Here is a 27,155-nt window from a genome sequence, read left to right as displayed (position 1 = left end):
AATAGGAGGAGTGATTTGAACTGTAACTAAAATCATCTAGGGACTTCATTCAGATGTGTGACTTTTTGTTCAGGGTAAGTTGGAGTATAGGCTGGTTGAGGCTGTCCACTGATCTTATGTGTACCTTCTTCATGAGATTCAGGCTTCTCACAAGGATGGCACAAGCCTTCCGAGAAACCTAGGCAGAAGCCATTAGCTTCTTCATGACCCATTCTCAACAGTCATGTAGCATCACTTCTGCTGCCTGATATTGGTTACAAGCAAGTCACTAAGGCCAGCCTATATTCATGGGAGAGGGATTTCTCTCTCTACCTCTCAAAGGTAGAATGGCAAAATCACATAGCAAAAGATCAAGAATGATGTGAGATTCAGTTGTGACTGCACATGGAATGTAAAATTAGCAGAATAAAATATCATAATCTTAATTTTTATAAGTTAATTAAAAGAACTACCGAGTAATGTACTTGCAACCATCTTCAGTGCTTTTGGTACCCCAAAGCCCATGTTATTTTACTTTATTAAATGCTTAATTTGTTTCATGCACACAGGTCAATTTTCATATAAATTTTCAGGGTTATGATTTTTGTCAGACATTTTGTGAGATAGGTTAATATTTCTTTACTTGGTATTAATTGATCATGTTGTATATAATCAGGTTCGAAGATGAAATAGCTTATTTTATAAAATAAGATAAAACTAGAGTGCTAGAAGTTCAGTTTTGTAGACAAAGTATTTTAGTTTGAAAAATTGCTAGCTTTGGGATCCTTAATGGTAGCTTGATCCAGGGAATGTGGCATCTGACATTGAAAAAGGAATATGTGCTACTGTAAGGGAGAATTCTCCTAAGATCCTTTATCACCTTCTTGCTCCTGATCTCCAATTTCACCGAATAGGATAACACTCTATATAATGTAAATTTACCTTATAATTTATATAATGTAGTCACTTTCACGTTAAGTTGGAAAGCACAACACTAGAGGGTTGTGTTAAAACAACAACAACAAACTCTTTTCTTTGTCTCTCCTTATCGTTCCCCACTAGCTTTAATAGCAGATTTTTACTTGTCTATTCCAATTTCCTATTAACCCATTGATTTGAGAGTGACAAGGAACATGATTAGTCCATTGACTGTGATATTGTTGCACTGAGTAGGCAATGAAGTGAGTGGCTTGATCTGATGAAATGCACCAAAGAGTTCCAACTGGCATAACATTTTTGGTTTCAGTCCTTCATAGTATATGCTGTACTGGCTTCAACTGCTAGATATGCAGAACCAAACCTGGATATGCATAAATCCATTTAAATACACTTGGGCCAATGTTGTCTACTTGCCAGTTGTGTCCTTGACATTTACCCCCTGGGAATGTGTTCCACAGTGAACTGCAATTCTACCTTTCATGGTAAAAACAGGGCATGTGTGTGTATGTGCTGTCACTTCAGTCCTGTCCAACTTTCTGATGCTATAGACTGAAGCCAGCCAGGGTCCTCTGTCCATGGGACTCTCCAGGCTAGGATACTGGGGCGGGTTGCCATGCCCTCCTCCAGGGGATCTCCTGACCAAGGGATTCAACCTGAGTCTTTTATGTCTCCTGCATTGGTAGGCAGGTTCTTTACCTGGGAAGCCCCCAAATGGAAAGTTTTATTAAACATTTGCAGTTCAGAGGAGCCAGCAATATATGTTGCTTTTCCACTTTACTTAACAATGTCTTTAAAGTGTTTCTTTTTTTTTTTTTTTAACTAGGCATCATGTAGATGGGTCTTACCTTTTTTAATCCAGTCTGATCATATCTGTCTTTCAAGTGTGATGGTTTGACAGTTTTTTTTCTTTTAAAATAGCTACCAAATAATTATATTCAAATCTATAATCTTGCTATTTGTTTTCTATTAAGCCTATCAATTCATTGTCTGCTTTTCCTCTTCCTGGTTGTCTACCTTTTTAAAATTCAATAGAATATATTTTATAATTACCTCCTTTGTTAGTACATTATCTAGAAAGCTTCTTTTGTTATTTTAGTGGTTGCTTTTTAAACCTATGTGTCTTTACACAGAGATTTGCTAGTGGCTCAGAAAGAAGAGAATCTGCCTGCAATGCAGGAGACCTGGGTTTGATCCTTGGTTTGGGAAGATTCTCTGGAAAAAGGAATGGCTACCCACTCCATTATTCTTGCCTGGAGAATTCCATGGACAGAGGAGCCTGGTAGGCCACAGACCAAGGGGTCTCAAAGAATTGGACACATATAACATGCACATATGTATTTTTTAACTTATTTCAGTCTACTTTCAAATGATGTTATTCTGCCTCATGTATATTCTGCCTCATAAAGCCTTCCAGCAGTATAATTCCATTCCTTCTCTCTGCTACACCTATCCAGTACAGAAAAGCTCAGGAGAAAAAAATATCCATCCTCCTTTGGTGCTGGTTGAAGAGATTAAGTGGAATAATCAGATTATAGAGAATACTTTTATTTTTATTAGCTCTGTAAAAGAACTGATTAAAAATATAGTATCATTTAATAAAAGATCTCTACTATACGAATCTATATGAACTCTGGTGTTTCAGGGGACCGTTTTGCCTTTATAATTCACAGGAAATTATATTTTATGTGGCTTGAACCTCATCTTGAATAAATGAACCTTGAAAATATATTCCATTCAACACATTTTAAAAATCAATAATACATCAAATTGGTGCTGAGACAATGTCCATGAAAATATAATCATATGTAAGTCATGATCATCAAAATCCTATTATTCTATACTTTTGGCATTTATTTCATCATTCAGAGTTCTTATGTTAATAAAATATATTTACCTCATGAGTAATTTCTAATAAAATATTTAAAAATTTCTGAGGAGTAACTCAATATCTGCTGGGGCACAAATAAGTAAGATATTATGTCTTCTATTTTCATACACAAGGCTTCACATAAAGTGTGATTTGTTTTCCTCAGTGTCATTTACCATTTGGGTCAAGGTAATTTTATTTAGAATTTTGCAGTAAAATTTTTTGAAAAATTTTATTTTAAAATATGCTGTCTTAAATATATGATAAATATGCTATGAAATATGATTGTAAACATTTAAAAAAGGAACAATTTTATATTATTCATTTAATTGTCATCCATCCCAAAATACAATGGGAAGTTGAGCAATGGTCCATTATTGTTATTGCATTAGACCATGTGAACTGCCAATTCAGCACACCCAGAATTGGAAAACAAACTAAAGCCAAATATTTGGAAACTAAACCATTCAAATTTGTTGTCAATTAAAATGGCTTATTCTTAGTGTGTTTCTTCCTTTACTTGCTTTTCGTTTATGGGCAATATTGAGATGCCTATGTTGCAAGGCCAGAGTATGGAGAAAGGTTCACATAATATATTTATAAATATTTGAAAGTAACAAATTGCAGCAACAGTCTACAATATAAAATATATTTTATAGTTTTACATTGATAAACTCTTCATAAAAATCTTAGAAATTCAGATTTGAAATTGCACTTCCCAGAGTTCTATGACGAAATGTTATGTTAGGAAAAATAACATAAGGAAAAATAAATGCTTCTGAAATTCTTTGATCTTCTACCATGTCTCTATCACTTTTCTACATAATCATGGCTTTATATTGGGTTTTTCTGGTAGCTCAACTGGTAAAGAATCCTCCTGTAATGCAGGAGACCTGGTTTGATTTCTGGGTCTGGAAGATCCTCTGGAGAAGGGATAGGCTATCCACTCCAATATTCCTGGGCTTCCACTGGTAAAGAGTGCACCTACAATGTGGGAGACCTGGGTTCGATCCATGATTGAGAAGATCCCCTGGAGAAGGAAAAGGTTTCCCACTCCAGTATTCTGGCCTGGAGAATTCCATGGGCAGTATAGTTCATGGAGTCACAAAGAGTCAGACTGACTCACTTCACTTCATGGTTTTGCATCACCTCACCCTGACCCTACAACAGTTACCTGTTAACTACCTTCAAGTTTGCATGCATGAATACATGCTAAGTCACTTCAGTCATATCTGACTCTTTGCAAACCTATGGACTGTAGTTTTCCAGTACCCTCTGTCCATGGGATTTCCAGGAAAGAATACTGGAGTGGGTTGCCATTTCCTTCTCCAGGGGGTCTTTCTGCCACAGGAATTGAATCTGCATCTCTTATGTCACCTGCATTGGCAAGCAGGTTCTTTACCAGGAGGCACCTTGAAGCCCCACTTTCAATTTTAGACGTATACAAGCCTTTACAGTAGTCAGAGTACCCTGGCAGTAGTCAGTATGCTTTGGGGCAGGGAATTCCAGGTTTTTGGGTACTCACAGTGTTTTGAAAGGAAGAACAGGACTTCAGGTAGGAATGTCATCTCCTTGACACTTAAGACTCTTTACATTGTAGAGAGGAACATGACAAAAGTCGGGGTGAAAGAGAGCCTGATCTGGGCCCTTTAAGGCATGGACCCTGTGGCAGCCAGGAACCTATCTTCTCTGGGTCCAAAGGAGGCACATGTATGCTAAGTCACTTCAGTCATGTCAGATTCTTTTTGACCTCATGGACTGTATCCCACCAGGCTCCTCTGTCCATGGGATTCTCCAGGCAAGAATACTAGAGTAGGTTGCCATTTCCTCCTCCAGGGGATCTTCCTTACCCAGGCATCAAACCTATGTCTCATGTCTCCTGCATTAGCTGGTGTGTTCTTTACCACTAGCACCACCTGGGAAGCCCAAAGGAGGCACAGATCATACCAAATCTAAAAATCTTAGATTTAACAATACTGTCACATCACCCTCAACCAAGTGATTAATTATATTTGTTCTACTTTCAAATTTTGACCATAATCAAAAGGAAAAAGTTTTTTGACTGTTCATTCTGAGTAATTAAAATCATTAGTGTAATATGTGCATTTATACAGATAATACACTATATTTTTTTGGCCACTCTTGTGGTAGGCAGGATCTTAGTTCCCCAACCAGGGATTGAACCTATGCCCTCTGCATTGAGAGCATAGAGTCTTAACCACTGGACCACTAGGGATTTCCCTACAATACACCAAGTTTTAAAACTTTATCAAATATATAAGCAAGTGTCCAAAAAACAAACATACAAAATGACATGGGTTGTAATAGAACAATTTTAGTTTGCCAAGCTTTCTGTGTTTAACTTTTGATTAAAATGGAAATATACTTTTTAGCAACTTTAATTTGCAAAGCTATATGGACCAGAAATTGATGACATATTTTGAAAGAGGCTTTGAGTATACCACTATTTAATAACTATGTAATTTTACTTTTATATAATAATTGTATTTTGTAAAATCCCATTATATAAATACATTTTCTGATTTAATTTTACTTTGATGAAGAATTAATTTATTTTCCATATTTCTAGTTTCAAAGGATCCTGGAGAAATTCTCTCACATATGGCCTTTATTTCTTTATTTGGATTAGCTCAAGTATTCACTTAAGATTTTCCAGCACAACTGCTTGAAAAGAGAGAAAAACAAATTTTGTTCACAAAGCATCTTAGAATAACAGTTTGTTCCAATGATATATGAAACCTATTATCATGTCAAGCACATTAAATTCAATTGGAAAATAATACAACATAAAAATCATTCATATGTCATATGTAAATCACAATACGAAATTAATTACTAGTAGAGTCAGACATAACTGAGTGTCAAGGCTGTATATTGTCACCCTACTTATATGCAGAGTACATCATGAAAAATGCTGGGCTGGAGGAAGCGCAAGCGGGAATCAAGATTGCCGGGAGAAATATCAATAACCTCAGATATGCAGGGGAGAAGGCAATGGCAACCCACTCCAGTACTCTTGCCTGGAAAATCCCATGGGTGGAGGAGCCTGGTAGGCTGTAGTCCATGGGGTCGCGAAGAGTTGGACAAGACTGAGCGACTTGACTTCTCTTTTCACTTTCATGCATTGGAGAAGGAAATGACAGCCCACTCCAGTGTTCTTGCCTGGAGAATCCCAGAGACGGCGGAGCCTGGTGGGCTACCATCTATGGGGTCGCACAGAGTCAGACATGACTGAAGTGACTTAGCAGCAGCAGCAGATATGCAGATGACACCACCCTTATGGCAGAAAGTGAAGAAGAACTAAAGGGCCTCTTGATGAAAGTGAAAGAGGAGAGTGAAAAAGTTGGCTTAAAGCTCAGCATTCAGAAAACTAAGATCATGGCATCCGGTCCCATCACTTCATAGGAAATAGATGGGGAAACAATGGAAACAGTGGCTGACTTTATTTTTCTGGGCTCCAAAATCACTGCATTTGGTGATTGCAGCCACGAAATTAAAAGACCTTGTTCCTTGGAAGGAAAGTTATGACTAACCTAGATATCATATTGAAGAGCAGAGACATTATTTTGTCAACAAAGGTCCGTCTAGTCAAGGCTATGACTTTTCCAGTGGTCATGTATGGATGTGAGTGTTGGACTGTGAAGAAAACTGAGCGCCGAAGAATTGATGCTTTTGAACTGTGGTGTTGGAGAAGACTCTTGAGACTTGTGGTGTTGGAGAAGTCCCTTGGACTGCAAGGAGATCCAACCAGTTAATCCTAAAGGAAATCAGTCCTGAATATTCATTGGAAGGACTGCTGCTGAAGCTAAAACTCCAATACTTTGGCCACCTGATGCGAAGAGCTGACTCATTTGAAAAGACCCTGATGCTGGGAAAGATTGAGGGCAGGAGGAGAAGGGGATGACAGAGGATGAAATTGGATGGCATCACCGACTCAACTGACATGGGTTTGAGTGAACTTCGGGAGTTGGTGATGGACAGGGAGGCCTGGCATGCTGCAATTCATTGGGGTCGCAAAGAGTCAGACACAACTGAGCGACTGAACTGAAGGACACACACAGGTTTTAAGAAGATTTTCAGATCTCTTAGAAAAGTTACATTTGGTACATCCCAGCTAATAGAGTAAAATCTTCCATGGAAGCAGCTCTGTATCTATAGAATACTTTCAGATTTTCGGAATAAATATGTGTGTGTGCATGTGAGTATATGGATGTTTAACCACCATTGTATTAACATTTGGCATAGGCAATTCATCTACCTCTGAATGTGTATCTCTTAAATCCATACATATCCATACCCATATTCTCAATAAATTAAGTTGATTTTCTCACCACATTAGAGTTTTCTGGAGTTGCCTTTAGTATGTGTGGATTTGAGAAGCATGGCAGCCTGAAGACAAACATATTGGGAGACCTCCAGACTCCTACTCCTTTGAATCTGTTTTGGAGATATTCTGCTTTTATCTATATATAACCTGAGGTATTACTGTGATTTCATTTGAAAAACATGTTCTATGTCTTAAAAATATTTGACAGTACCTGGGCTAATATTAATTTAAATTTCAGGAATTGTTGTATAATTGTCAATCAATAGTACTATAAGATTATATTATTTGTTATTCAAATGCAATTAAACCATATAAAACCAGTTTCTTCTCATTGGTAAGCTAAAGTAGAAATATCTATCTATAGAAAAATAAAAGAAATTTGTACAAAACTTATATCAATAAAGAGAAAAAGAAAGGCCCACTTTATATTAACAAAACTTGTCTTTGAGAAGACAAGGGGATATTAGGAAAAATTTATCAGTTAAAGAAAATTGACTGATAAACCTAATTTGTTGTTCACTCTCTCAGTCGTGTCCAACTGTTTGCAACCCCATGGACTGCACCATGCCAGGCTTCCCTATCCTTCACTATCTCCCACAGTTTGCTCAATCTCCTGTCCATCTAGTCGTCTGTTGGCCGCTTCTTCTCCTGTCCTCAATCTTTCCCAGCATCAAGGTCTGTTCCAATGAGTCAGCTCTTCGCATCAGGTGGCTGAAGTATTGGAGCTTCAGCTTTAGTATCAGCCATTCCAGTGAATATTCAGGGTTGAATTCCTTTAGGATTCACTGGTTTGATCTCCTTGAAGTCCAAGGGACTCTCAAGAGTGTTCTCTAGCACCACAGTTCAAAAACATCAGTTCTTCAGTGCTCAGCCTTCTTTACAGGCGAATTCTCACATCCATACATGACTACTGGAAAAACTGTACCTTTATCTATATGGATCTTTGTCGGCAGAGTAATATCTCTGCATTTTAATATGCTGTCTAGGTTTGTCAGAGCTTTTCTTCTAAGGAGAAAGCGTCTTTTGATTTCATGGCCACAGTCACCATCTGCAGTGATTTTCGAGCGCAAGAAAATAAAATCTGTCACTGTTTCCATTTTTGTCCCCGTGAAATGATGGGACCGGATGCCATGTTCTGTTTACTGAATGTTTAGTTTTAATCCAGCTTTTTCACTCTCCTCTTTTACCTTCATCAAGAGGCTCTTTAGTTCCTCTTCACTTTCTGTCATTTGAGTGGTGTCATATGCGTATATAAGGTTCTTGATATTTCTGCCAGCAAGCTTGCTTCCAGCTTGTGCTTCATCCTGCCCAGCATTTCACATAATGTACTCTGCATAAAGTTCAATAAGCAGGGTGACAATATACGGCCCTCACATACTCCTTTCCCATTTGGAGCCAGTTCGTTTTTCCATGTCCGGCTCTAACTGTTGCTTCTTGATCTGCATACAGGTTTCTCAAGAGGCAGGTAAGGTGGTCTGGTATCCCCATCTCTTTAAGAATATTCTGGTTTGTTGTGATCCATACAGCCAAAGGCTTTAGCCTATGGCTAAATGAAGCAGATGTTTTTCTAGAATTCCCTTGCTTTTTCTATGAGCCAGCAGATGTTGGCAATCCTATTGAACATTGATTATAGGCTATAGGAAGTGTCCAGAGAAAATTGATAATGCATTAACCATTAAATATCCTCCCTCTTCTAAATGAAATAAAAGATATCCCATGTTTAGAGTACTGTGTTTGTGTGTCTTTCTATGAAATGAGCTGCACGATTTTTTAGAGACAATTAGTAAATTCATGAATATTTTGGGTGAACTGAACAGTCATATTGAACTAGTTGGGGACAGCTTGTAACTGAAACTTAAAAAAAGAACCAGCTTTTTATTCAAGAATAAGTACAAATGAATGAGTTAAGAGTATTCATAAAATGCTTTAAAAGGCTCAGTGCAACTTATAATCATGTTCTGACTTATTTTACTATATATCTATTAGAGCAGAAACTACTAAAATAGATTAGATTAATAATTATGATTATAATCTCCTTATATTAATGATAAATAATTCTATAAATAAGTTTTGTAAGCAATGGTAGAATTTTGCTTTAGGATAATCCAATTATCATAAAGCACTTAAAGCTATTTCGTACTTTCAGGTTATGCTGCTTGAAAAATTAACTCATACCTGCCCATTGGGATTGTCAGCAAGATTGACAATATTATGAAAAACAGTAAGCAAAGAATAAGAAAAAATAACAGACCATCAAATTGGAGGGACTTGATTTAGGGATCAATCTTAACGTTAGCTTCATTAATGATCTGAAAAATGATGCAAATGGAAATTAGTTAAATCTTTAGGTAAAAAGTGATTCATTTATTGGCATATAAACAAAAATGTAAAACTTTAAAAGTAAAGAGTGAATAAAGAAAGGAAGGAAAGAAGCATCACACAATAAGGACTATCAATTACCCTTCATGTTGAAAGCATTGGAATACATTTCTATAATGCTTAAAATCAAATATAGATAGGCAAAAGGACAAAGTATAGAGATAAACTATAGATGAGATGTGTCATATTCTGTTTGGTACTACATATTGGTTATTATCTATTTATTGTGTGTATATTCAGATAATGCTTTCTTGAATGATTTCTAGGAGGTAATATTATTTCTAGAAAAACAGTTTCTTCTTAGTAAGTGATATTATTTTTAAACAATAGAAAATACTATTCCAATAAAGCATAATTGTTATCAAATTAGGAAATATTAATATAAATTTCAACTATTTCCCCATATCATAAGATATGTACTGAAGAAATGTCAAAATATGCTACTCTATGATTTACTTCTATGATTATTACCCTTAAAATTTCACAGCTGGGTTAATAAGAAATAAGCTAATCTTTTTCAGTGGAAGAAGACATAGATTTTGGTCAGAAATCCCACATATGGAAACATGTCAGTCACTGCTATATAATTATTGACTAATTTACACTTTCAATAAATGTTAAATTTTAACCCACTTGTATGAGAATATATCGTAAATGTTACAATGCAATTTATTTAAAATAAAATATTTTGCTATTGATAGATAAATTAAACCATAATATGTACTTATTAAACAGGTCAAAAGTAAGAACATTTGCCCCTGATACACATGTATTTTTTAAGTTCTCAAGGCAACAGTCATAGGTATGCCCAAGGATATTGAGAAATTTATTATGTTTCTTTTTAGCCAATACTTCAGCTCTCATCTGGAAAGCATATCATATTAAAATGTCTAAAACTCATTGTATTGTAGAGATTGTTTTGATTAATATGTTATCTCAAGTCATATTGTTAAAATAGAAACAATTTAATTAATGATATTTTGGCAATTGGGCTTCCCTGACGGCTCAGCAGGTAAAGAATTGGCCTGCAATGCAGACGACGCAGGAGATTTGAGTTCAATTCCCAGTTAAGATCCCCTGGAGAAGGAAATGGCAACCCACTCCAGTATTCTTCCTTGAAAAATCCCATGGACAGAGGAGCCTGGAAGACTACAGTCCAAAGGGTCACAAAGAGTCAGACACTGCTGAGAGACTGAGCACAAGTATATTTCGGCAATTGACTTTCATATATATACAAAATTATATTTTTTCTTACACAATGGAAAGAAATAGATTTCAAATCAAGACAGACTTTAAGAGTAAAAAACCTTTAAAATGTTCATGTCATATTATGGGAAAAGTCTTTATGACATTTTGCTAACAATCAATAAGGCAAATAGTGCACTGGAAACATGATTAAAAGACTCACTCTTCTCACTCGGCTCCCCTGGCTTTGCTTCATCTTTAGCTTTCTTTCCGAAGACCATCTTTGCTTCTCTTGTGAGTAAGCTGGCTACTATATCTTTCAAGATATATCCCTTAAAATTTTAGACTCCATTAACTACATCTCAAGTTCAAAATGAATGAGTCAGTGTTCTGATTAATTCAACTTAAGGCCAGGAAGTCCCTCAAAGATCTTTTATTGCCTCTCTTCTTAAGTGGGCCCAATGAATAGACACTGATTTCAGCTTAGTCTAAGAGAATAGCTCTCTGGGATTTAGTGTACTAAAAAGTATTTATATGGGTACTACACTGCTGTCTTAAAAACTCCCTGTGTGTGGGTATTAGCTCAGATTCTCCTCAATTGGAAAACAAGGCTTGATTAAATCCTCTTTATCAGAAGTTTGAAGTGAGGTTTGGGAAGATATATGAGAGTGAAAGTGAAGTTGCTCAGTCGTGTCCGACTCTTTGTGACCCCATGAATGTAGCCCATCAGGCTCCTCCGTCCATGGAATTTTCCAGGCAAGAGTACTGGAGTGGGTTGCCATTTCCTTCTCCAAGAGGGGAGATATATAGTCCAATGATAAAAGTAAAGCACTATGAGCTGTATTATTTTGGGTATTACTTCCGATTTCAGTTCTTCGCTAGTGAACCTGACAAAATTATTTACCTTGTTTTCTACATCTGTGAAATATGTATTATAAAAATAATACTTTCAAGTATTGCTAAAGGCTTTCTTTTCATTGAACAAATATGGTTGTGAGGCTAACTTTCCCTGGTTCTATTTCCATGTATGGATACACTAGTTGTAATAAGATGTATGTCCAATACCTGCCTAAATGGAACTTGGGTTTCATTTGGGGAAAACAAATAAGAACAAAGCAAGTGGAATACATAGATTCTTAGACAGTGAGAAGTGTTTTGGTATAAATAAGACAGTGAAGAATGGGAGTGCTAAGTGAGGTTACATTTGAAAATGATGTGGTCTGGAGATTTGACCAATAGGAAGGTATCCGAGAATAGTTTTAAAGGAGATGTAGAAGTTGAAGTAAGTAGCCGTGCATATATCTGGGAGAAGAACATTCTAGGCAGGGAAAATAGCGAAGAACATTGCAAAGGCAGGCATGGTCTTGGAATTTTGAGAAAAAAGCAGAGAGAACATTGTGGTTGGAGTGGTTAGCAAAACACAGATATATTTTAAAATAGAGCCAGATAGATAGCAAGAAAATAAGCATATTTAGGGGAACCTTGTATGCTAATGAAAAACTTTACTTCTACTTCACATGCCATGGAAACTTACTGTAAGTTTTTAGCAGTGACAAGATCTGATTTAGGTTTGGGATAAGATGTCTCTAGCTGTGTTTTGAGAATAAACTATATGTCAAGGGAAAGGAGAAGCAGGGATGTCATTTAAGATAATGCTATTAAGATAATCCAAGTAAAAGATGGATCAGAGTGGTAATAGTGGAGGTGTTGTCATTTGATTTTGAAAGTAGTACAAAGATAGCCTTCCTATTGAAAGTCTGGAGATATATATATATGAAAGAAAAATTACAGGAGTAAAAGTTGACTCCAAACTATTTTACCTGAATAGTTGGAAAGATGAAGTTGCCATTTACCAAGATACTGACAGTTATGGAAGAAGCAGTACTTTTGGAAGGAAGACCATGATTTCTACTGTGTACACATTAAGTCTGATATGTATATTAGATTGAGGGATGTTGAAATAAAAATTTGATGTGCGCGTGCTCATTCCAGAGGAGATATCATAAATATAAATAAATGTGACCAATATATACCTAATGATTTTTTTTCACATTTACTCTCTTATCAATATGCTCTTCAATCCTTCCTTCATTTCCTTGTTTCCATCTGGATTGTTTTCTTCCTGCCTTCCTGCAGAGCTTACTTTAGCATGTTTTTGTTTGTTTGTTTTTAAGTACAAGTTTTCTGGCAAAAAAAATATTCTTTTACGTTCTGTTGGTCTGAAAACATATTTATCTTACCTGTAGTTTGGAAGATTGTTTTCATTGATCATGGGCTTTTTAGATTGGCCGTTATTTTCTTTCTGCATTGTAAAGTGTCATTCCATTATCCTTTGCCTGTCATAATTTCTATTGAGAAAATTTCTTTCCTATTGCTGCTCCTTTGAGGATAAGATACCCATTTTTTTTTCTTTGTGCTTTAACATTTTCCATTTAGCTTTTGGTTTTTAGCAATGATGCATGTTAGAGTGGTTTTCTTTATCTTTGGGGATTTTCAGAGCTTATTGAATCTGTGGCTTGATGTAGTTCATGATTTTGGGAACATTTTCAGACATTTTCTCTTTACATAATTCTTTTAATTTACTCTCTTCTACCTCTCCATCCATGTACATACATGTAGAATGTTTACTATGTCCTTCAAGTCTCTTATGACTTTTTCCTATATTTTTCATACTTTTTACTGCAGTTTCAATATTTTCTATTGATCTGACTTCTGGTTTTCTAAATCACTACTCTGGTGTATTTAATTTGTTACTGTTCTACTTGCTAAGCTGCTAATTCCAAATATATTAATTTTAGCTATGGCATTCACTTGACTTGTTATAAATTGTAACTCTTTGGTGAAATTGGATGCTTAATGAAACTAGTTTGTATATCAAGGCAGAATGGATGTCAAAAATGAGAGATAAACCAAGCATAAGGATCCTGCCAGGTAACTGGGTCATACAAATCCTCTCACCACTGCCTATGGAGGTTTAGATATCTAGGGGAGTTAGTGTTATTTTGAGTAGAAGTTCTAGACTTCTCTAGATTTTTTAAGAGAAAGGAATTATATATTAAAAGTAAAGCTTTTAACACTGTACTTAATGCATGATTAGATGCTTGGTGAATGTTATTAGTACTAATATCACTGAACCTCGTTGATACAAGCTCTGTGCTTTCACTTCCATTTTCTCTGTATCCTGAGAGCCTATGAATTTTGTGCCTGAATGCAGTTAGAACTACTTACCTGCAGCTTCTGCTTTCAGCCAAGATAGACTGACTGGAATGAGACTTGTATTAATCCATCTGGATTGTTATAACAAAATACCACAAACTGAAGGGTGTAAACAACAGAAATTTGTTTCCTCATGCTTCTGGAGACCAGCAGTTCAAGATCAAGGGATCAGCAGATTTGGTTTCTGGTGAGGTAGTTCTTTCTGGCTTGCAAATGGTTACCTTCTTGCTGTGTCCTCGTATGGTATCTCCTCTGTGCTCCTGTGGGGTGAAGAAAGAGGAAGAGAGAAAGGACTTTGATGTCTTTTCTTATAAGGATACTAATCCTATTGGCTCAAGGCCCCACTCTCGGGACCTCATTCAAACTTAAATATTTCCTTAGAGATCCCATGTCCTAATATAGCCACATTAAGGGTTAGTACCTTGACATGTGAATTTGAAGGGATATTCTGCCTGCAATGCCAGAGACAATCGAACCCACTTTGATCCCTGGGTTGGGAAGATCCTCTGGGGTAGGAAAAGGCAAATCACTCCAGTATTCTTGCCTAGAAAATCCCATGGACAGAAGAGCCTGGCAGCCTATAGTCCATGGGGTCGCAAAGAGTCTGACATGGCTGAGCAACATTTACATTTTCACTTTTCAATCTATAACACTAGCTGAAACAATTTAAAAAACAATAAAAGTATATGAAACAATGATTCTCAAGACTTTGAAAATAGGCAACAAAGAACAATGGTCTCTCAGAGATGGAAACCAAATGAGGTGAACCCTACAATTACTCCAGTTTACTGCCTGCAGTAGATATCAGATGTTGGAACGGAGAAAGGAAGCAAGATGGAGCCTGATAAATCTCCTTAAATACAAACGATAAAACTGGATGTCTGCAAAGGCCAGTTAGAATTTCTTTCAGAGTACTATAAAGAAGAGAAAGGAATAGAGAGAAAACTCCAGAGATTCAAATGCCCCATAAATATTTAGTTGAGCACTGCTCAAGAACCACATAGGAAGAAACTATCCAAATGTGGAAAAGAATTGGCAGAAAGAATTCGATGGATAGTCCCCAGAGCTCACACATAGCTAGAAAAAGTACATTTTCCATCAGTGAAAGTGGAGAACTTCATAATTCATGGGGCATATTGTAGCATACTCGGTAGTGAGAGAGAGAAAAAAAGTAGAACCTTGAATATATGCTATTATATTACCATCCAAAAAAGTTTGAAAGCAAGCCCCCAAATATTACAGTGTTTCCAAGTATCTGTATCCCAGAATAAAGCCCAAAAATATTTATAGAAATACAAAAATATTCGGCATCTAACAAAGCAAAATTTAAAATGTATTATTGTTGTTGCTGTTCAGTCTCTAAGTCATGTCTGACAGTCTTCATGTTCTGTAGCCTGCCAGGCTCCTCTGCCTTTCACAATCTCCCAGAGTTTGCTCAAATTCATGTCTGTTATAATGTCTCAGTTCAGTTCAGTTCAGTCGCTCAGTCGTGTCCGACTCTCCGCGACCCCATGCATCACAGCACGCCAGGCCTCGCTGTCCATCACCAACTCCCGGGGTACACTCAAACTCATGTCCACAGAGTCGGTGATGCCATCCAGCCATCTCATTCTCAGTCATCCCCTTCTCCTCCCGCCCCCAACCTTTCCCAGCATCAGAGTCTTTTCCAGTGAGTCAACTCGTCGCATGAGGTGGCCAAAGTATTGCAGTTTCAGCTTTAGCATCAGTCCCTCCAATGAACATCCAGGATTGATCTCCTTTAAAATGGACTGGTTGGATCTCCTTGCAGTATAAGGGACTCTCAAGAGTCTTCTCCAACACCACAGTTCAAAAGCATCGATTCTTCGGCGATCAGCTTTCTTCACAGTCCAACTCTCACATCCATACATGACCACGGGAAAAACCATAGCCTTGACTAGACAGACCCTGGTTGGCAAAGTAATGTCTCTGCTTTTTAATATACTATCAAGGTTGGTCATAACTTTCCTTCCAAGGAGCAAGCGTCTTTTAATTTCATGGCTGCAATCAGCATCTGCAGTGATTTTGGAGCCCAAAAAAACAAAGTCTGACACTGTTTCCACTGTTTTTCCATCTATTTCCCATGAAGTGATGGGACCAGATGCCATGATCTTTGTTTTCTGAATGTTGAGCTTCAAGCCAACCTTTTCACTCTCCTCTTTCACTTTCATCAAGAGGCTTTTGAGTTCCTCTTCACTTTCTGCCAGAAGGGTAGTGTCATCTGCATATCTGAGGTTATTGATATTTCTCCCAGCAATCTTGATTCCAGCTTGTGCTTCTTCCAGCCCAGCGTTCCTCATGATGTACTCTGCATATGTTAAATAAGCAAGGTGACAATATACAACCTTGACGTACACCTTTTCCTATTTGGAACCAGTCTGTTGTTCCATGTCCAGTTCTAACTGTTGCTTCCTGACCTGCATACAGGTTTCTCAAGAGGCAGGTCAGGTGGTCTGGGATTCCCATCTCTTTCAGAATGTTCCACAGTTGATTGTGATCGACACAGTCAAAGGCTTTGGCATAGTCAATGAAGCAGAAATAGATGTTTTTCTGAAACTCTCTTGCTTTCTCCATGATCCAGCGGATGTTGGCAATTTGATCTCTGGTGCCTCTGCCTTTTGTAAAACCTGCCTGAACATCTAGGAGTTCACGGTTTACATATTTTTGAAGCCTGGCTTGGAGAATTTTGAGCATGACTTTACTAGCGTGTGAGATGAGTGCAATTGTCCGGTAGTTTGAGCATTCTTTGGCATTGCCTTTCTTTGGGATTGGAATGAAGACTGACCTCTTCCAGTCCTGTGGCCACTGCTGAGTTTTCCAAATCTGCTGGCATATTGAGTGCAGCACTTTCACAGCATCATCTTTCAAGACTTGAAATAGCTCAACTGGAATTCCATCACCTCCACTAGCTTTGTTAGTAGTGATGCTTTCTAAGGCCCACTTGACTTCACATTCCAAGATGTCTGGCTCTAGGTCAGTGATCACATTATCGTGACTATCTTGGTCGTGAAGATCTTTTTTGTACAGTTCTTCTGTGTATTCCTGCCACCTCTTCTTAATATCTTCTGCTTCTGTTAGGTCCATACCATTTCTGTCCTTTATCGAGCCCATCTTTGCATGAAATGTTCCCTTGGAATCTCTAATTTTCTTGAAGAGGTCTCTTGTTTTTCCTATTCTGTTGTTTTCCTCTATTTCTTTGCATTGATCACTGAGGAAGTCTTTCTTATCTCTCCTTGCTATTCTTTGGAACTCTGCATTCAGATGCTTATATCTTTCCTTTTCTCCTTTGCTTTTCGCCTCTCTTCTTTTTACAGCTATTTGTAAGGCCTCCTCAGACAGCCATTTCGCTCTTTTGCATTTCTTTTCCATGGGGATGGTCTTGGTCCCTGTCTCCTGTACAATGTCACGAACTTCCGTCCAGAGTTCATCAGGCACTCTATCAATCAGATCTAGTCCCTTAAATCTATTTCTCACTTCCACTGTATAATCATAAGGGATTTGATTGAGGTCATATCTGAATGGTCTAGTGGTTTTCCCTACTTTCTTCAATTTAAGTCTGAACTTCGCAATAAGGAGTTCATGATCTGAGCCACAGTCATCTCCTGGTCTTGTTTTCGCTAACTGTATAGAACTTCCCCATCTTTGGTTGCAAAGAATATAATATATCTGATTTCGGTGTTGACCATCTGGTGATGTCCATGTATAGAGTCTTCTCTTGTGTTGTTGGAAGAGGGTGTTTGCTATGACCAGTGCATTCTCTTGACAAAACTCTATTAGCCTTTGCCCTGCTTCATTCCATGCTCCAAGGCCAAATTTACCAGTTACTCCAGGTGTTTCTTGACTTCCTACTTTTGCATTCCAGTCCCCTATAATGAAAAGGACATCTTTTGGGGGTGTTAGTTCTAAAAGGTCTTGTAGGTCTTCATAGAACCGATTAACTTCGGCTTCTTCAGCATTACTGGTTGGGGCATAGGCCTGGATTACTGTAATATTGAATGGTTTGCCTTGGAAACGAACAGAAATCATCCTGTCATTTTTAAGATTGCATCCAAGTACTGCATTTCGGACTCTTTTGTTGACCATGATGACTACTCCATTTCTTCTAAGGGATTCCTGCCCACAGTAGTAGATATAATGGTCATCCGAGTTAAATTCACCCATTCCAGTCCATTTTAATTCACTGATTCCTAGAATGTCGACGTTCACTCTTGCCATCTCCTGTTTGACCACTTCCAATTTGCCTTGATTCATGGACCTAACATTCCAGGTTCCTATGCAATATTGCTCTTTACAGCACCGGACCTTGCTTCTATCATTGGTCACATCCACAACTGGGTATTGGTTTTGCTTTTGCTCCATCCCTTTATTCCTTCTATAGTTATTTCTCCACTGAGCTCCAGTTATAATGTCTAGGATCCAATAAAAAGTTCCAGCCATGAAAAACCAAAGAAATGATAACCTTCATGTGGAGAAAATCTGTCAACGGACTTTGATAATGATGATAGCACTAGTAGAAAAGGCCTTTGAAAGAGTATGACTGTGTTTTGTACATTAAGGAAGTTTGAAGAATGATCAAAAATGTTAAGTAGAGAAATGGAAGGTTTAAAGAGAACTGCAATGGATGAGATAAAACGTATGCTGGATATGATTGATGGCAAATTAGACATTGTGGAAAAATGTAAAGTTGAAAACAGTGATAAAACTTATCTAAAACATGGAGGAAAAATGACTTAGAGAGCGGCGCATCAGAGAGCTATGGGACAAACTGGAAGCAGTTTTTCAAGATGAGCATCTGTGAGATGGTGCTTCAAGGAAGGGAGCTGGCTTGGTGTTTATTAAGTTAAAAGCAATCACAAAAAGCCATTAGCCTATGTTAGGCTTGCCAAGATTGCTGTTGGTGCAGATGAATTAGGGGCAACAATCATGGATTCACATTCATGCTGTTTTTCTGTTGGCTTCATTGATAATTCTGTGTGTGTTTTTTGTCCTTCTTGGCTAAGAACTTTCAGTTTCTCATGCTGCTGCTAAGTCATTTCAGTCGTGTGCGACTCTGTGTGACCCCATAGACGGCAGCCCACCAGGCTCCTCTGTCCATAGGATTCTCCAAACAAGAACACTGGAGTGGGTTGCCATTTCCTCCTCCCTCCAGTTTCTCATACTCTGTGCATTTCAGTTTCTGCAATCCTCATTTTCACCATACTAAAGAGTTTTCATAATAAGATAAAGCCATTAACACAGTGCTTGGTGCATGCTTAAATATTTGATGAATGCCATTTAATTTCTTTAGTGCAATCCTCCTGGGGGAAAAAAAATCAAGTAGTTAGCTATGTTGTACATCAATACAACAATTTATAACACATGATTTGAACTAGTGTTTTACTTATCCAAGGGTAAACATTTGTTTGGCAGTCTTCTCCTAGAGTTAAACCAGGAGTAGTTATAGCCAATGAAGTTGTTTAAAGTTTCACAGGGGCATTTGGATTTCACATGCAATGGGGCACTCTGGTTGAGACTGTTCCCTATTATTTTTTATACAAAAGGTAGGAAAAATAATAATTTGAAAGTTGTATTTTCACTTGTCTTTTGACATAGAGATTTCAGTTTATATTAGGAGCAGGGTCCTTCATTTTAGGCAAATCACCTTAATGGACTTTGGATTTAGCCAGTGTCTAGGAACACTGTTAACCAGGAATTATACCAGAGGTAATATATATTGTAGGTGCACATGTACTGGAGTTGTATGTTTAAGGAAGTTTGCTTCATTTGTTTGTGAGGTGAAGTGAGAAAATGGGAGAAATACATTTTTGTGTGTGCTTGAATGGAGAGAGTTCATTTCCTAGGTGAGGACATGAGTGGTTTTGCTGTTGATTTTTATTCATGGGTGGCTTTTGTTGTTCAGTTTTACTTTTGAGAGTTGCTTGCAGGTTATGAGTAATTGAGAGAAGAGACAGAAAAACTTACTTTATGAGAATATTCTTGAAATTTTGGATTCACATGCTGTGGTTTGAGGCACATATGAACAATTTTAGCTCAGAGTTGAGCTAAAGGTAGTCATTTTTTTCTGCCTGCACTCACAATCCAGCCTATTCTTGTATCACAGAATGAGACATTTTTGCAGTATCAGGAGAAACATCCCTGGTGAGGCTATTACTTATTTCTTAAGAAACTCCATTGGCAGGTGAAATAGGACATTCCTTTGGGATGATTTAAGGGGCAATGACAATGCACAGGGGGAGCTGGGGCAGCAGCAGAGGAAGACCCAGAGTTGCAACTACAGAGAACTCACTACATTATGAGAACAAAGGACACTCTCCTTTTTAGATTCAAAGTAAGTAACAAGAGAGCATTTTGTTTTCCTTGGTTTGAGATGCAGCATTATGAGGGGGAAACACAAACATCTGTAATATGGAAACATGACTTTATATTTATTCATATGTTGGTGAGGCCTCAACATTTGGTCTACTCATGGTTTGTAATTCATAGTACAGTAGAACTAGGATCAACCAGCACATTCATATTCTTGATATCTGTGATCACTAGATAATCTTATTAAATAAAGGATTATCCTTGACAGTATAAACTATTCAGTTCAGTTGCTCATTTATGTCTGACCTCATGGATTGTAGCATGCCAGCCTTCCCTGTTCATTCATCACCAACTCCTGGAGCTTGCTCAGACTCATCAATTGCCTTTAGTTAAAGGCATTTTTTAAAAATTTATTGAAGTATAATTGATTTATACTGTTTTGATATGACCAGGGAGGGAACACAGCCCCTCCCATCAAAAGAAAATTGGATTAAAGATTTACTGAGCATGGCCCTGCCCATTAAAACAAGACCCAGTTTCCCACTCAGTCAGTCTCTCCCATCAGGAAACTTCTGTAAGCCTCTTAACCTTACCCATCAGTGGGCGGACAGAGTGAAAACGAGAATCACAGAAAACTAACCAAACTGATCACATGGACCACAGCCTTTTTTAACTCAATGAAGCTATGAGCCATGCCATATAAGGTCATCCAGTGGACGGGTCATGGTGGAGAGGTCTGACAAAATGTGGTCCACTGGAGAAGGGAATGGCAAACTGCTTTAGGGTTCTTGCCTTCAGAACCCCATGAACAGTATGAAAAAGCAAAAAGATAGGACACTGAAAGATGAACTCCCCAGGTTGGTAAGGGCCCAATATGCCACTGGAAAAAAGTGGAGAAATAACTCCAGATAGAATGAAGAAATGGAGCCAAAGTGAAACAACACCCAGTTGTGGATATGACTGGTGATGGACATAAAGTCTGATACTATAAAGAACAATATTGCACAGAAACCTGGAATATTAGGCCCATGAAGTAAGGCAAATTGGAAGTGGTCAAACAGGAGATGGTAAGGGTGAACATCGACATTTTAGAAATCAGCGAACTAAGACGGACTGGAATGGGTGAATTTAACTCAGTTCAGTTCAGTTCAGTCACTCAGTCGTGTCCGACTCTCCGCGACCCTATGAATCACAGCACGCCAGGCCTCTCTGTCCATCACCAACTCCCGGAGCTCACTCAGACTCAAGTCCACAGAGTCGGTGATGCCATCCAGCCATCTCATCCTCAGTCGTCCCCTTCTCCTCCCGCCCCCAACTCAGATGACCATTATATCTATTACTGTGAACAAGAATCCCTTAGAAGAAATGGAGTAGCCCTCATAGTCAGCAAAAGAGTCCAAAATGCAGTACTTAGATGCAATTTCAAAAACGACAGAATGATCTCTGTTCATTTCCAAGGCAAACCATTCAGTATCACGGTGATCCAAATCTATGCCCCAACCAGTAATGTTGAAGAAGCTGAAGTTGAATGGTTCTATGAAGACCTACAAGACCTTCTAGTAACACCCAAAAAAGATGTCCTTTTCATTATAGGGGACTGGAATACAAAAGTAGGAAGTGAAGAGATATCTGGAGTTATGGACAAATTTGGCCTTGGAGTACAAAACAAAACAGGGAAAAGGCTAACAGAATTTTGTCAAGAGAACACACTGGTCACAGCAAACACCCTCTTCCAACAATACAAGAGAATACTCTACACATGGATATCACCAGGCGGTCCATACCAAAATCAGATGGATTATATTCTTTGCAGCCAAAGAGGGAGAAGCTCTATACAGTCAGCAAAAATAAGAAACTGACTGTGGCTCAGATCATGAACTCCTCATTGACAAATTCAGGCTTAAATTGAAGAAACTAGGGAATACCACCAGACCATTCAGGTACGACCTAAATCAAATCCCTAGCAATTATACAATGGAAGTGACAAATAGATTCAAGGAATTAGATCTGATAGACAGAATACCTGAAGAACTATGGATGGAGGCTCATGACATTGTTCAGGAGGCGGTGATCAATACCATCCCCAAGAAAAAGAAATACAAAACATCCAAATGGCTGTCTGAGGAGGTCTTAAAATAGCTGAGAAAAGAAGAGAAGCTAAAGGAAAAGAAGAAAAGGAAAGATATGCTCATCTGAATGCAGTGTTCCAATGAATAGCAAGGAGAGATAAGAAACCTTCCTCAGTGATCAATGCAAAGAAATAGAGGACAACAATAGAGGGGAAAGATTAGAGATCTCTTCAAGAAAATTATAGATACTAAGGAATATTTCATGCGAAGATGGGCACAATAAAGGACAGAAATGATATGAACCTAACAGAAGCAGAAGATATTAAAAAGAGGTGGCAAGAATACACAGAAGAACTATATAAATGAACTATATATAAATGAACTATAGTCATGACCCAGATAACCACGATGGTGTGATCACTCACCTAGAGCTAAACATCCTGGAATGTGAAGACAAGTGGGCCTTACGAATCATCACTACAAACCTAGTGGAGGTGATGGAATTCTAGTTGAGCTATTTCAAATCCCAGAAGATGATGCTGTGAAAGTCCTGCACTCAGTATGCCAGCAAATGTGGAAAACTCAGCAGAGGCCACAGGACCAGAAAAGGTCAGTCTTCATTCCAATCCCAAAGAAAGGCAATGCCAAAGAATGCTCAAACTACTGCACAATTGCACTCATCTCACACGCTCAAAATTCTCCAAACCAGGCTTCAACAGTGCATGCACCAAGAACTTCCAGATGTTCAAGGTGGATTTAGAAAAGGCAGAGGAACCAGAGATCAAATTACCATCTGTTGGATCATCAAAAAAGCAAGAGAGTTCCAGAAAAACATCTACTTCTGCTTTATTGACTATGCCAAAGCCTTTGATTGTGGATCACAACAAACTGTCGAAAATTCTTAAAGAAATGGGATTGGTTCCAAATTGGGAATGGAGTACGTCAAGGCTCTATATTGTCACCCTGCTTATTTAACTTATATGCAGGATACATCATGCTAAATGCTGTCTTGGATGAAGCACAGCTGGAGTCAAGACTGCTGGGAGAAATATCAATAAACTCAGATATGCAGATGACACCACCCTTATGGCAGAAAGTGAAGAGGAACTAAAGAGCCTCTTGATGAAAATGAAAGAGGAGAGTAAAAACTTGGTTTAAAACTCAGTATTCAGAAAACTAAGACCATGGCATCCGGTCCCATCACTTCATAACCAACAGTTGGGGAAACAGTGGAAACAGTGAGAGACTTTAGTTTTGGGGGGTTGGAGGGGGGCTCCAAAATCACTGCAGATGGAGACTGCAGCCATGAAATTAAAAGATGCTTGCTCCTTGGAAGAAAAGCTATGACCAACCTAGACAGCATATTAAAAAGCAGAGACATTACTTTGCCAACAAAGGTCCATCTAGTCAAAGCTATGGTTTTTCCAGTAGTCCCGTATGGATGTGAGAGTTGGACCTTAAATAAAGTTGAGCGCCATAATATTGATGCTTTTGATCTGTGGTGTTGAAGACTCTTGAGAGTCCCTTGGACTGCAAGGAGATCAAACCAGTCAATCCTAAAGGAAATCAGTCCTGAATATTCACTGGAAGGACTGATGCTGAAGCTGAAACCCCAACTTTGGCCACCTGATTCGAAAAACTGACTCCTTTGAAAAGACCCTGATGCTGGGAAAGACTGAAGGCAGGTGGAGGAGGGGACGACAGAGGATGAGTTGGTAGGATGGCATCACCGTCACCAACTCAATGGACCTGAGTTTGAGAAAGCTCCAGGAGCTGTTTATGGAGAGGGAAGCCTGGCGTGCTGCAGTCCATGGGGTTGCAAAGAGTCAGGCATGACTGAGTGACTGAACTGAAATGAATATCAGTATTAACAAAACAATTGGCTAAAGAGCAAAACATTTGAAATCTATCTGGTAGTGAATGTCATCCTGAATACAGCTCATTGAAAGACTGAATGTGTGAATATGCAAAAAAAATGGCTGAGCCAGCTAGTGTTGGAATTTCAGCCCTTAAGTGACTTTACTGTCTTATACATGAATACCAAACACTTTCGGAATCATTATAGACCTTGAGGAAAGCAAAATGTGTGGAAATAAACAAGCAAACGGTAACTTTGGAAATTAAAAAATACTATCTTAACTGTAGGCTAATTATGACTTGATATATGATATATCATCTATATATAAGATATGAGTGTGTCAGTTTGGTTTATTTCTTTTCCCTTGTTCTGATCTCATTGCAATAAAAATTTGGAACAACAGACTACAGGGTTTAAGATAAGTTACAGCACAGTTCAGTCAAAGAAGAAAAATCTTTTGTTAGATAGACACTCCCAAGACACAGGAGCGGGAGACTCCAAAGGAGTCATTGTTGTGCTAATCCCTCTTGACTTCTCCCTTCTTATGCTTCCCATCTCCTCCTTTTGGTTGTACCCTTTGCAAAGTAGGACTTGTACCCACCACCAATCAAGAAAAGGAATGCAAAAGAGCACATGCTCAAGGCCGATCGACAATTGCAAGTTATATGACAACAGGTTCTATTGTGTATGTCTTCCCATAATTCAGTCTGTTATAATCAGATGTATATATGTGTAGAATATTTATGAACTTTAGAATATTTATTGGGCTTCTAGCTGCCTAAGGTTACTTGAGAAAACCTCTGTGGTTAGTTTATATCCACTGTATCCTTAGGGCACATGTGCAGGAGTTGGAAAAGCCTCTGTGGTTATTTTGTAGCATATCTGTGAGCTCTCCTGGATGTATCTGGGATGGGGTTCAGAGATTAGCTTGCATCTTTTTCAGCTAGGCCACCCTTCATTCAGTTCAGTTCAGTCGCTCAGTCGTGTCCGACTCTCCGCGACCCCATGAATCACAGCACACCAGGCCTCCCTGTCCATCACCAACTCCCGGAGTTCACTCAAACTCATGTCCACAGAGTCGGTGATGCCATCCAGCCATCTCATTCTCTGCCGTCCCCTTCTCCTCCCGCCCCCAACCTTTCCCAGCATCAGAGTCTTTTCCAGTGAGTCAACTCGTCGCATGAGGTGGCCAAAGTATTGCAGTTTCAGCTTTAGCATCAGTCCTTCCAATGAACACCCAGGATTGATCTTTAGTGAAGAGGAACTCAAAAGCCTCTTGATGAAAGTGAAAGAGGAGAGTGAAAAGGTTGGCTTGAAGCTCAACATTCAGAAAACAAAGATCATGGCATCTGGTCCCATCACTTCATGGCAAATAGATGGAAAAACAGTGGAAACAGTGTCAGACTTTATTTTTTTGGGCTCCAAAATCACTGCAGATGCTGATTGCAGCCATGAAATTAAAAGACGCTTACTCCTTGGAAGGAAAGTTATGACCAACCTAGATAATATATTAAAAAGCAGAGATATTACTTTTCCAAAAAAGGTCCGTCTAGTCAAGGCTATGGTTTTTCCCGTGGTCATGTATGGATGTGAGAGTTGGACTGTGAAGAAAGCTGATCGCCGCAGAACTGATGCTTTTGAACTGTGGTGCTGGAGAAGACTCTTGAGAGTCCCTTGGACTGCAAGGAGATCCAACCAGGCCACCCTTCATTGCTCATGCCTAATTTCCTACCTAACAAGTGAACATGCATTTTTAACTTTGAGATTCTTTTAAACTCAAAGATAGTCTAATAAGCAAAATCTTGAGAAAGTCCCACAGTAATAAAAAAATGAAGCTTTCCAACAATTCAGCATTCCTCACTGACATTAAGTATTGCAGTGGGCACTTTCAAGCATTTTGAAAATGCTGCATTCTGTCAGGGCAGAGGATGCAGGTTGTGATGCCAGTATCCTTTCATATCAATCCACGATTTAGTTGAAGTCACAGTTTACCACTGTGTTCTGACAGAAGCTCTCCTGTTCTACTTTTGACATGTCACTTTACTTGCTCCCCTATCTAACAGGTTTTTCGAAAAAGAAGAGTTTTTAAAACATAAGCTAGCAAACTATTTTTTTTTCTCAGAATTTGACCTCATATTACTTGGAGTTAGTCCTTGTCACTTCCCCAAGTGATTCATTTAAAGGACTCAATTTGTATTTTGACCTGCCTTTCAAGTAAATACACAGGGCTAGAAGCATATTTAAGAATTTTAATTTTTCTTGGCTTTTTTTTTTTTCGGCTGCACCTTGTAGCATGTGGGATCTTAGTTCTCTGACCAGGGATGGAATGTGCTACCCCTGCATGGGAAGTGTGGTAGACTTAACCACTGGACCACCAGGGAAATTCCAGAAATCTAGATTTTTCTTAGTGTTTTTTTTTTTAATTTATAAAATATAGCAGTAATAGAGAATTGTGATAGGCTCTGATAATCTAAAACTATATAAGGTTTTATATGGTTTATTTTAGTCAGAATTTCCTAAAAGAAAGATCTTACAAAATTATTTAAAATATTTTTATTTAAATTCAGAAAACATCACAATGTTAACTGTGATCCATGCATTTAATACGCAGAAAGAAGTGACATAGATTTATTTTCAGTAAAAATTAGTAATAATTGATGAACACATCTTAAAACATTTTGAATGTGTGTCTTACCCTGGAAACAAATCTGTTTTAAATATATTTAAATATATATATTTAAAACATAAACATATATTTAAAACATATATGTTTAAAACATAAACTATATGTTAAAACATATATTTAACATATATATTTAAAACATAAACTATTTCGAATCTAATACTCCTAGTATATAAATCTAGTATATCAACATTACAAATCAATGGAAAACTAATATCATGGCTAAATGGTATAAACTCGTGTATTCTGATAGAAATGATCTTAAAAATGATAATGTTGCAAATATACTCAATTTTGAGCTATGCTTT

The sequence above is a fragment of the Moschus berezovskii genome, chromosome 9 (genome assembly GCF_049115385.1).
Source record: "Moschus berezovskii isolate FMDL1 chromosome 9, NW_MosBer_1.0, whole genome shotgun sequence".
In the NCBI taxonomy this organism is placed as follows: domain Eukaryota; kingdom Metazoa; phylum Chordata; class Mammalia; order Artiodactyla; family Moschidae; genus Moschus; species Moschus berezovskii.
The sequence above is the reverse complement of the archived record's forward strand: the minus strand, read 5'-3'. Positions refer to the sequence as shown.